Source organism: Erinaceus europaeus, chromosome 15 (assembly GCF_950295315.1).
Source record: "Erinaceus europaeus chromosome 15, mEriEur2.1, whole genome shotgun sequence".
Lineage (NCBI taxonomy): Eukaryota > Metazoa > Chordata > Mammalia > Eulipotyphla > Erinaceidae > Erinaceus > Erinaceus europaeus.
In genome coordinates this window covers 6,832,478-6,845,159 of record NC_080176.1, presented here as the reverse complement: position 1 = coordinate 6,845,159, position 12,682 = coordinate 6,832,478, and the positions used below count along the sequence as shown (strand labels likewise).

The window sequence follows — 12,682 nt, the reverse complement described above, 5'->3', positions numbered from 1 at the left end:
CGAGCGCCCGGCGCGGCCCCACGACGCAGCTGCCCGGCTGCGGCGCTGGAACCGGACCAATCCGGAATCGAGCAACGGGAGGGGGGGTGCGCGGGGCGGGGCCGCACCTGACGGCTCCTCGCGGCCCCGCCCCCTGACGCCCCATCAGGCCCTTACGCAAGCGCAGTCTTCCCCACCGAGCCGGTGCCGCCATATTGGTAAAGGGCGCTCGGGCTGCCATCGTGGTAAAGACGAGGTTTCTCTTTCGTTTCCTCGGTTCATTCATTCTGCCTCGGACCTTCGTGGACCTCGCGCACCGGTAGCCGTGCTATGGCCCAGGCACTGCGGCGGGTGCAGGAAGGGATGGACATCGCACATTGGTTTGTGTGCTGGGCCTTCAAACCGGAAGCCCTCCCACGGGTCCCCGGCACCGTGTGTGTGTGTGTGTGTGTGTGTGTGTGTGTGTGTGTGTGTGTGTGTGTGTGTGTGTGTGTGTGTGTGTGTGTGTGTGTGTGTGTGTGTGTGTGTGTGTGTGTGTGTGTGTGTGTGTGTGTGTGTGTGTTGTGTGTGTGTGTGTGTGTGTGTGTGTCCTGCAGGTGTCTCTCTCTTCCACTCTATTTTCCCCTTCCCTCTCAATTTCTCTGTCTCTATCCAAAATAAATACTTTTAGGGGGAATTTTTTTTTTTTTTAGCTAGGACTTTGTTCAGCTCTGACTTATAGTGGTGCAGGAGATTGAACCTGGGACCTTGGAGCTTCAGGCATGAATCTCATTTCATAACCATTATGCTATTTCCCCCGCCCTAGAAATAAATATTTTTAGGTGGCGGGGCAGTGACGCACCGGGTTAAGCACACAGTGGAAAACACAAGGACCCACTCAAGGATCCTGGTTCGAGCCCCAGCCTCCCCACCTGAAAGGGAGTCGCTTCACAAGCGGTGAAGCAGGTCTGCAGGTGTCTATCTTTCTATCCCCCTCTCTGTCTTCCCCTCCTCTCTCCATTTCTCTCTGTCGTATCCAACAACGGCGACATCAATAACAACAACAATAATAACTATAACAACAATTACAAAACAATAACAAAGGTAACAAAAGGGAAAATAAATATATAAAAAAAGAAAAAAATTATTTAAAAAGAAAATGTACGAGGGTCGGGCATTAGCGTAGCAGGTTAAGCACACCTGGTGCAAAGCGCAAGGACCAGCAGAAGGACCCCTATTTGAACCCCGGGCTCCACACCTGCAGGGGAGTCCCTTCACAGGCGGTGAAGCAGGTCTGCAGGTGTCTGTCTTTCTCTCCCCCTCTCTGTCTTCCCTTCCTCTCTCCATTTCTCTCTGTGCTATACAACAACAATGACATCAATAACAATAATAATAACTACAACAATAAAACAACAAGGGCAATAAAAGGGAATAAATAAATACAAAAAAAAAAGAAAGAAAGAAAGAAAGAAAGAAAGAAACAGAAACCGTAAACTGGAGAGGGGAATGTGAGCCAAGCCAAAGGAAAACAACTCTGATGGTTTTGGGAGAGAGAAGTGTGATCAGTTTGGCCCCTCCAACCCACTTCACAATGAAAGTGCTGCTTTTAGGAAACTGAAGCAGGAAACAAGCCCACACAGTAGAGGCCGAGCCCTGGGCTGTGCCTATTGCTTACACTGAAACAAGCCTGAATAACCCAGTGGCTTTCAAACTCCTAGTTCCCACCAGAATCACACAGAGGGGCAGGTTAAACATGGCTGCAGGCAGGGTGAAGGCCCACTGTCAGTTTCTGATTTTTAACTCCACATTGAGCCACCTCCCCACAAGGCCCCGCAGAGTTCCTGATTCAGTGGATCTGGAGTGGGGCCAGTGAAGGCCCCAGGTAAGGCTGAGGCTGCAGGCCCAGAGACTTCTGGATGAAAAGAACTCACATGCCCTCAGAAAGCAACAGTTTACATTCTTTCACTAAATATCATTGTTGCCCAATAAATGATCATCGCTGGGGGGTAGGGGGGAGGGAGGCAAGTGTGTGCCCTTATGAGGTAGACAGATGGTGCCAGCAAAACGGCTTCCTTGCATAGTGTACTGCTTTGTCATGTGCATGACCGAGGTTCAAGTCTGGTCGCTGCTTGCATTGAAGGAAGCTTTAATGCTGTGGTCTCTTTCACTCTCTCTCTGTCTGTCTCTCTCTAAAAATAAACAGGCATTATGTTTAAAGCATGATAATATACATAACATAACCAGTTATAATTGCGCTAAGGGCTGAGAGGGCTAACAGCCAAGGAATCTAAATTAATCTCGGAGGTTAGGCTGGGGAGGAGGTCAGGAAGTGACAATTAATTCAGCTGTGGCCTGCAAGACACATAGTTTTCTAGGCAAAAGCTCCACAGAATATTCTAAGCAGTAGAAATTGCATACATAGGGAGTCGGGCGGTAGAGCAGCGGATTAAGCACACATAGTGTGAAACACAAGGACCGGCGTAAGGATCCTAGTTCCAGCCCCCAGCTCCCCACCTGCAGAGGGGGGTCGCTTCACAAGCAGTGAAGCAGGTCTGCAAGTGTCTATCTTTCTCTCCCCCTCTCTTGTCTTCCCCTCCACTCTTGATTTCTCTTTGTCCTATACAACAACAGTGACATCAATAACAATAATAATAACAACAAGGGCAACAAAAGGGACTGAAAAAAGTCTCCAGGAGCAGTGGATTCATGGTGTAGGCACTGAACCCCAGCAATAACCCTGGAGGCAAAAACAAGAGAAAGAAATTGCATACATAAGAAGGAATTAGGGAGGGAGTCTGGTAGTAGCACAGCAGGGTAAGCGCACGTGGCACACAAAGCGGGAGGACCGGTGTAAGAATCCAGGTTCCAGCCCCCAGATCCCCACCTGCAGAGGGGGGTCACTTCACAAGCAGTGAAGCAGGTCTGCAAGTGTCTTGTCTTTCTCTCCTCCTCTCTGTCTTCCCCTCCTCTCTCCATTTCTGTCCTATACAACAACGATGACATCAATACCAACAATAACTACAACAATAAAACAACAAGGGCAACAAAGAGGGAATAAATAAATAAATAAATATTTTAAAAAAAGAAGGAATTAGGGAGCCAGGCGGTAGCGCAGCGGGTTAAGCACACATGGCACAAAGTGCAAGGTCTGACATAAGGATCCCAGTTCGAGCCCCTGGCTCCCCACCTGCAGGGGAGTCTCTTCACAAGCAGTGAAGCAGGTCTGCAGGTGTCTCTCTTTCTCCCTCTCTGTCTTCCCCTCCTCTCTCCATTTCTCTCTGTCCTATCCAACAACGATGACATCAATTACAACAACAATAAAACAACAAGGGCAACAAAAAGGAAATAAATAAATAAGAAGGAATTAATATGGGGGATGGCACCCCTGGTAGAGGGCACACATTAGTGTTCAGTGACCTGGGTTTATACCCCCAGTTCTCTCTACAGGTGGCAATGATGAAACAGCGCTGCAGGTCTCTCTCCCCATCTCTCTTTTTTTGCTTCTTTTAAATATTTATTTATTTATTTATTCCCTTTTGTTGCCCTTGTTTTATTATTGTAGTTATTACTGTTGTTGTTATTGATGTCGTCATTGTTGTATAGGACAGAGAGAAATGGAGAGAGGACAGGAAGACAGAGAGGGGGAGAGAAAGACGGACACCTGCAGACCTGCTTCACCGCCTGTGGAGCGACTCCCCTGCAGGTGGGGAGCTGGGGGCTCAAACAGGGATCCTTAGGCCTATCCTTGTGCTTTGTGCCACCTACGCTTAATCTTTTTTACTTTTTAATCTCTAGTTATTGGAGAGAGACGGCTAGAAATCAAGAGGGTAGGGGTATGTACATAGGAAGAGAAACAGAGACACCTGCAGCACTGCTTCACCGTTCTCAAAGCTTTCCCACAGTAGATGGGGGCCAGGGGCTAAACCCAGGACATTGTGCACTGTAATGTGTGCACTTAACCAGGTGTATCATCACCTGGCCCCAAGATTTAGTGTTTTTTAAGAAAGAATATTTATTTGTTTTTTCACTAACACTTTATCTTAACGAAACAAATAAATTGTTGTCACCACCACCCCCTCCACCTTTTTGAAGGGTTAGTATAAGGAGTATTATAGCAGATATGAACAACTGGACAGACTGGAATCAACATTAACTGACAAAGAATAACCTCCATGTAAAACATCATAAAGATGATTGAAGTGTGGTCCGGGAGGTGGCGCAGTGATAAAGCTTTGGACTCGCAAGCATGAGGTCCCAAGTTCGATCCCCAGCAGCACATGTGCCAGAGTGATATCTGGCTCTTTCTCTCTCCTATCTTTCTCATAAATAAATAAAATCTTTTAAAAAATGATTGAAGTAAAAAAAAAAAAAAGAGAGAGAGAGAGAGAGAAAGGAGCCATGTGGTGGTGTAGTTGGCTAAGTGCACACATTACAGTGCACAAGGACCCAGGTCCAAGCCCCTGGTCCCCCCACTTGCAGGGAGGAAGCTTTGTAAGTGGTGAAGTAGGGCTGCAGGTTTCTCTGCCTCTTTCACTCTCTCTCTCCCTTTTATTTTTTTATCACCTTATTGGGATGTGAGTGTTTTCTTTTTTTATTTTTGCCTCCAGGGTTGTTGCTGGGGCCCGGTGCCTGCACCACGAATCCACTGCTCCTGGAGGCTACTTTTTTCTCTTTTGTTGCCCTTGTTGTGGTTGCCCTTGTTGTTATTGATGTTATCGTTGTTGGATAGGACAGCGAGAAATGGAAAGAAGAGGGGAAGAGAAAGACAGACACCTATAGACCTGCTTTACCACCTGTGAAGTGACTCCTTTGCAGGTGGGGAGCCGGGGGCTCGGGCTGGGATCCTTACGTAGATCCTTGTGCTTTGTACCAGGTGCGCTTAACCCTCTGCGCTACCACCCGGCCCCCTCTCTTTTATTTATTTTTTTGCCTCCAGAGTTATTGCTGGGGCTCGGTGCCTGCACTATGCACTATCCATTGCTCCTGGAGGCCTTTTTTCTCATTTTGTTGCCCTTGCTTTTGTTATTGTTGAATAAGACAGAGAGAAATTGAGAGAGGAGGGGAAGACAGAGAGGGGGAAAAAAGACAGACACACCTACAGACCTGCTTTACTGCTTGTGAAGTGACTCCCATGCAGGCGGGGAGCCTGGGGCTCGAACTGGGATCCTTATGCTTGTCCTTGCATGTGCACTTAACCTGCTGCGCTACCATCCAATTCCCTCCCTACCGCCTCCTCTCCCCTCAGTTTCTCTCTGTCTCTATCCAATAATAAATAAATTAAAATATTTTTTAAAAAAAGGAAAGGGGGGAAAGTGAGAGAAAGAGGCAATGGGGATTTTAGCTTGAATAAGATCCTCACACTTTATCTAACGCAGTATGTATTGGTTAGAATGTACCACAATGGAAACAGCATTACTATAATACAAAACTTTCACTATAGGAGGCTGTCCACATCTGGGTTCTGAGCCCAACCCCATGCCCCTAATGCTTCCAGCTTAGTTATTTCCCTGTCCGTTGGGCCTGCTGACAAAGAAGCATGTAGATCTTCTCTTTCATCCAGTCTTTGTTATAAGGTTGGTATGTCTGGGTATCAGCTTGATACCTCTCTCTGTCTCTCTCTCTCTCTCTCCTTCAATCATCTTTATGATGTTTTAGATGGAGGTTATTCTTTGTCAGTTAATATTGGTTCCAGTGCTTCCAATTGCTCATATCTGCTATAATACCTTATACTAATCTTTCTACAAGGTGAAGTAGGGGGTGGGGTGGTGACAACAATTCAGTTGTGTCGTCAAGATAAAGTGTTCGTGGAAAAACAAGACAGCTGAGGTCTGCCAGATCATCAATAAGATCAAACAACTGACAGATGTCATATGTGATAGAAGGACTGTTGGGCTTCATTCTTTTCAGATGCTCTTTATACATTTTACAAACACCTTCCATATTCATTCATTCACAGACTCATAGTCTGCATAAGTCCTGCCTTCTGTCTGGCCTCTTGGTAGGCTGTACCAACCAAATGGTGTGAAACTTGGCACCAAACTCTCTTTTGCTGCAGCCGCCACCGACACGGCAGCCACACACGAGCTAAACCACAACACTGCCCACCAAGATTTAGTTTTTTGTGGGAGAAAGATCAGAGCCCTGTTCAGCCCCTTCATATACAATGTAAGGGCTTTTACCCTACTTGTTGAACCACCTCCTTGGCTGCGAATATTAAACTTTTTAGTTTAAAACCAGGCTTTCCAGAACTTCTCCCAGGTTAGACTTGGGTAGGGAAGAAAGCACAGCCTCTCCTACAAAGATCCCAGGAAGTTGCTCCCACTGGCTTCCATGGCCCCTCCCAAAGCCATCAGTCATGGCCACCAGGAAGAAAGTGATGTCCTCAGTGACTGGACCTTGGTCACACACTCCAGAATTGCTCTGCCAATAGCCAAAACCCTGAGTCCCAGGTGGCTCTGTGAGGCCAAGGGAGCCTAGAGAATTCTCCCACTTTGCAGATGAGGAAACAATTTGGTTTCCGAAAGAATGGAAGGGAAACAGTATCCTTCCATGTGGATCCCATCAGAGAAGATGGAATGCTTAGGGTCTGGCGCCCTCTGTAGGTGGCTGGGAACATACTCTAACATAACTTTCTGGCCTTTCAAGGTTTTTGGAGGAGGACTTGTCAAACCAGATCCTCTGGGTTAAGTGTGTTATGTTGGCATGTGGCCTCCAGGTTAAACTCCTTGCAGGCACTGAGCCCCAGCGATAATCCTCGAGGCAAAAAAAAAAAAGAGAATTTTTTTAAAAGTCCAATGCTTAATCCACTGCACCGCCTCCTGGGTCAGGTCACTCCATCCATCAAATGAATGAACTCCTTGTGCCTCTGTGTAGAAGCTGTTCAGCTGGACACAATTCCATTGGTTTATTTTTGCTTTCAGTCTATTTTAATTACTTTGTATTCTCTCTACCCTAATCCCAGCCTGTATGTCCATCTCCTCTCCCTTTATAAGCCTACCCAGCTAGATTTGTTCTGGCTCCTGGGAAACAGCACATCTCTGACCCTGTGTTTATGTTGTTCCCCCATTTGGAATATCATTTTCCTCATGGGCTTCCCTTCTATCCATCCCTACCCATCACAAGGCTCAACTCAAATGGCTTTTATTGAAAGACAGCCCTGTGTGTTTACAAGCTTTCATTCATTTGATGGATGCAGTGACCTGACCCAGAAGGATTAAGCATTGGACTTTTTAAAAATGTCTTTTTTTTTTTTTTTGCCTCAAGGATTATCACTGCGGCTCCTGGAGGCTATTTTTCCATTTTCTGTTGCCCTTGTTGTTATTGTTATTGCTGTTGAATAGAACAGAGAGAAATTGAGAGAGGAGGGGAAGACAGAGGGGGAGAGAAAGATAGACACCTGCCAACCTGCTTCACTTGTTAAGTGACCCCCTTGCAGGTGGGGAGCTGGGGACTCAAACCAGGATCCTTATGCCGGTCCTTGTGCTTTGTGCCATGTTCACTTAACCTGCTGTACTACTGACGCGAGGAATCACATCATTGCAAGACTGGCCAGCTCCTCATGGGGCGCGAGCGCTTCCACACTACGATCATCATCTCTGGCATTATGCTATTCCACTGCAGAATACTGTGCCCCAGGATGGTTCCGTAGCCCCCATGTCCACTTGGTCGATTCCAAATTATATTCCTCCATGAGGATCATTTCTGGAACCATCCGTTCCACCCCGGTTCCATGGCTGCCAGTTCTTAGCAACATCACCCCGCCAGATATTCATCAGGATGCGGCATCATCTAAGTTCATTTCCCACGTCTACGCTCGACCGGACCTGCCAATATACGCGGATATCTTCGCCCACCCTGTCCAACGCTTGAGGTCTCGTCACCCAATCTGGTCCCCTACGCCTACACTGAACTTCTCTGTTCCAGACTCTTGGAAACAGAGTTGGCAGTCAGCTGAGGTAAAGAACAAACACCTCATCACAGACCCCTGCAAGCGTCAACCCGGCTTTGACCTAGCAGGTTATGATTGGGCCCTCCTCAATCGCTATCGAACAGGCCATGGCCGGTGCGCCGCTATGTTCCATCACTGGGGAGCCAGAGACGACCCGAACTGCCCCTGCGGCTACAGACAGACTATGACCCACATAGTCAACCTCCAGATTCAAAGGAGGTCTCGAAACTTTACATCAGGCTCAACCTGACGCTGTTGACTGGCTACGGAAGAAGGGCAAACGCTAGAAGAAAAAGAAGAACTACTGACCAGCCCCCCCAACCTTTTAACATTTCTTTATTGAGGGATCAATCCTTTAAAGTGGATAGTAAAATACTATAGTTTGTACATGAATAACATTTCTCACATAACAATTCAACCCCCTCTGCCATCATATTCCAGGACATGAGCCCTCCCCCACCACCCCCAGAGTCTTTTATTTGGTGTGATACACCAACTTCAGTCCGAGTTCTGCTTTGTGTTTTCCCTTCTGTTCTTGTTTTCCAACTTCTGCCTATGAGTGAGATTATCCCATACTCATTCTTCTCTTTCTGACTTGTCTCACTTAACACGATTCCTTCAGGCTCCATTCAAGATGAGGTGAAGAAGGTGAATTCACCACTTTTAGTAGCTGAGTAGTATTCCATTGTATATATATATCACAACGTTCTCAGCCACTCATCTATTGTTGGATACCTGGGCTACTTCCAGGTTTTGGCTATTACAAATTGTGCTGCTGTGAACATACAGAGGTCTTTTTAGATGGTTTTGTTTGGTTAAGGATTGGATTTTTTTTTTTAAGTATTGGACTTTTAAGCATAAAATCCTGAGTTCAATCCCTAACATCGCATATGACAGAGTGATACTCTGGTGCCTTCTCTCTCTTCCTGTTTTTCTCCTCTTCCTTTTTTTTTTTTTTTTTTTTTTTTTTGCCTCCAGGGGCTCAGTGCTTGCACTATGAATCCAGTGCTCCCAGAGTCCATTTTTTCCCTTTTGTTGCCCTTGTTGTTTATCAGTGTTGTTGTTACTATAATTGTTGTCATTGTTGTTGTGTAGGACAGAGGGAAATGGAGAGAGGAGGGGAAGACAGAGAGGGGGAGAGAAAGATAGACACCTGCAGACCTGCTTCACTGCCTGTGAAGTGACTCCCCTGCAGGTGGGGAGCCGGGGACTCGAACCGGGATCCTTATGCCGATCCTTGTGCTTTGCGCCACATGCACTTAACCCACAGAGCTACCGCCCAACTCCCCTCTCCTCTTCCTTTTTTCTCTTTCTTTCTCTCATTGATAAGTAAATAAGTAAATCTTTAAAAAAAAAACAACAATATTTGGACCCATTGGACTATACCTAAAATAGATCTACTAGCCTTTTCCAAAATAGAAACCCCAAATTTCTTCTGCTATAGTCTTACCTTTAGATTCCTGATTATTAAGCAATTTGTTCTGCTTTATATCTTTTTTTTTAATATTTTATTTTATTTATTTATTCCCTTTTGTTGCTCTTCTGCTTTATATCTTAATGCTTTTTCAGCTACCAAGTTACAGATGCTACCATGACTTCACTGGACAGTAGACCTCACCAATGTACCCTGGAATCCCACCTCTCCAGACCTTTGCCCCATTAGGAAAAGAGAGAGAGAAGCTGAGTGTATGAATCGACCCATCAATGCCCATGTCTAGTGGAGAAGCAATTACAGAAGCCAGACCTTCCACCTTCTGCACCCCCTAATGATCCTGGGTCCCTGCTCCCAGAGGGATAAAGAGCAGGAAAGCAGGAAAGGAGGAGATGAGATGTGGAACTCTGGTGGTGGTAGAAATTGTGTGGAATTGTACCACTCTTATCCTACGGTCTTGTTGATCATTATTAAATGAATTAAAAAAAACATACTATTCTCTTTTTAAAATTTGAATGATGGGGAAATCCTGCTGGCAGATTTATCTAATTTAACACATACTAGAACATTCCACTAGGGATGTTCCCTGAGCCCAGGATAAAGGGGAGAGGCTGCTGATGTTTACCCATACCCACCTCTGCTCTCTTCCAAGTTCAAAGAGGTTTATATTCCTCTCCAGGTGGGCAGGACAAAGACATCAGGGTGGGCACAGCCTGGGTCACTTCTAGGTGCAAGCATTTCCTCATTTGTGCAAGCCCTCAGCTCTATTCCACCTGCCACATGAACTCTGAGGCATTGTGGCAAGATCGTAGCATCATGAGCTAGGATATCTACATAAACAGAACCCTCCCTAGCCCACACCAGTCCAATAGATTGAGCAATAAGCCTTTGTGGTTTTCCATTCTTTATTTTATTATAGAGTAAGAATGAGGAAAGAGGGAGAGACACCACAGCACCCTTACCATCCATGGAATGCTCCCCGGCTCCAACTCTGGTGTCCCCATGTGCTGCTCACCACCAACATAGCTACTGGAGGAGCTCTTTCCCAGCTCTTGTGTTTTTTTTTTTTTTTTTTTTTCCCCTCCAAGGTTATTGCTGGGGCTCGGTGCTTGCACTGTGAATCCACTGTTCCTGGTGGCCATTTTTTCCATTCTGTTGTTGTTATTGTTGTTGTTGGGTAAGAGAAATTGAGAGAGTAGAGGGAGATAGAAAGGGGTGGATAAAGATAGACACTTGCAGACCTGCTTCACTGCTTGTAAAGCTTCCCCCCTGCAGGTGGGGAGCTGGGGGCTCAAATCAGGATCCTTCTGTCGGTCCTTGTGCTTCGTGCCATGTGCGCTTAACCCAGTGTGCCACTGCCTGGCCCCCAGCTGTTGTGTTTTTTAAGGCACTAAGATTTGGGAGTGGCTAGTTGCTGTAGCACCACCTGACCTATACTGACATGTGACCATATGTGGGAGTTGATCTCCAAAGATGAGCCCCACTCACCCACTCACAGTTGTGTGTAGGCCCCTTGAGTAAGAACTGGCGCTGTGAACCTTTTCTCTTTGCCACCAGGGTTATTGCTAGGGCTTGGTGCCTACACAACTCAGCTACCCCTGGCAGCCATTTTGTTTCCCTTTCAATAGAGGGTGAGAGGTAGATGACAGAGAGAGAAGGAGAGGAGAGAAGGAAAGGGAGAGAGAGAGAGAAGAAGAAGAGAAAGAAAGGTAGAACGAGAAAGGGGGAGAGAGGGAGAGAGAGAGGGGAGAGATACCTGCAACAGCTCCGCCATGCATGAAGATGCCCCCCTACAGGTGGGGACTGGGATCTTGAACATGGGTGTTTACTCATGGTGACATGTTGTTCTACTGGGTGTGCCACCACTCAGCCCCTGGAATTGCTTTTGGCCAATGAAATGAAGTGACTTAGAGCATGACTTCCAGAATAAGGTCTGAAAAGTTATCATTTTGCCCATGTCTCTCAGAATATTCCTTCTCCAGCAAGTCAACCACATTATAAGAACTCCATTGACATGAGGATGACATATTGTAGGGAAGTCCTAGCTGATCACGTGAGGAGACCATGTAAAGAAAGAATGTTGCCTGACCAGCTCCCCTGGGCCACAGCTAGTCCCGCTGAGGTGCCCGCCGTGCAAGTGAGGAGACCATCTTGGGTGGCTGAGCCCAGGCGTGACTCACCAAGACGCCAGCCCCAGCACCTACCTCTTTAGCTGTAACCACATGAGAGACCCCACTCGAGAACCACCCAACTCCAGGTTGGCCCCAGAACTGTACATTTTGGGGTGGTTTGTTGGAAAATAACGCGCCAACCAGAACACTCAGAGCCTGTCTATAAGGGGCTAAGTAGGTGGCCATCACAGCTCCACTCTTGTAAGATGAGGAAAGAATCATTTGTCCAAAACTCCAGTCAACGACCAGGCTACCATTTGATAAGAGACTGGGTCCAGGGACCATCGGCTGTGGCCTTAAAAAACATGAAGTGTGTGAGGCAATCTTCAGTTAGAACCTCTTCAACTAGGGGCCAAAGAATGGTGCACCTGGCTGAGCTCACACATTATAATGTGCTAAGACCTGGGTTCAAGTTCCCAGTCCCCACCTGCAGACAAAGCTTAACGAACTGTGAAACAGTACTGTAGGTGTCTGTCCCCCACCACACATACACATACCTCCTCCTTCCCTTTCAACTCCTTTCTGTCTCTAGCAAAATAAATATATACAAAAAGAACCCCTTCAAATAAGCCCCAGCAACCCACCCCCAGCCTCCTCTTAGCTAGTTGTTGAAATGGTTTTCTGTTGGCATGGAAAATTTTGGAAGAGATTACAAGTGATATAAAACAGGACATGTGTGATATTAATTGAGACAGACATGAAATTCTGAGCAGTGTGTGTGGAGATTATTTTTAGTTTTTTTTCCCTAACAGCATCTAAATTTAGGAGACTCAGTGTGTTAAGGAATAATAATTTTTTAATGACAAATTAAAATGAGGGAAGATAATAAAAGCCCCCAGATGAATAAAAAAATATGGTGATGAGAGAGGGTGGGGAGGGAAGCTTGTTCTGTGGACAAAGGAATTCAAATTGAATTTTAAATATCTCTATTTGAGATGTAGACTAAAACTAATAATAATAATAAATAAATAAAAAGGCTGGAAACATAGCTCACTCTGCTTTGCCATGTGTATGACCCAGGTTCAACCCCTGGCCTTCACTGCATTGAGAAAGTTTCTGGACTGTGGTGTTTTGCCCTTTCTGTCTCTGCCTCTCTCTCTCTCTCTCTCTCTCTCTCTCTCTCTCTCTCTCTCTCTCCAGCTAAAAAACTTGTCCCAGATCAGTGAAGTCCCT

General features: G+C 46.3%; 1 pseudogene; it reads right to left on the bottom strand.

The window, feature by feature from the left end:
* Positions 1–5,457: 5,457 nt before the first annotated feature.
* On the bottom strand, positions 5,458–11,616 carry LOC103117912 (enhancer of rudimentary homolog; annotated as a pseudogene).
* Between the last annotated feature and the right edge of the window lie 1,066 nt (positions 11,617–12,682).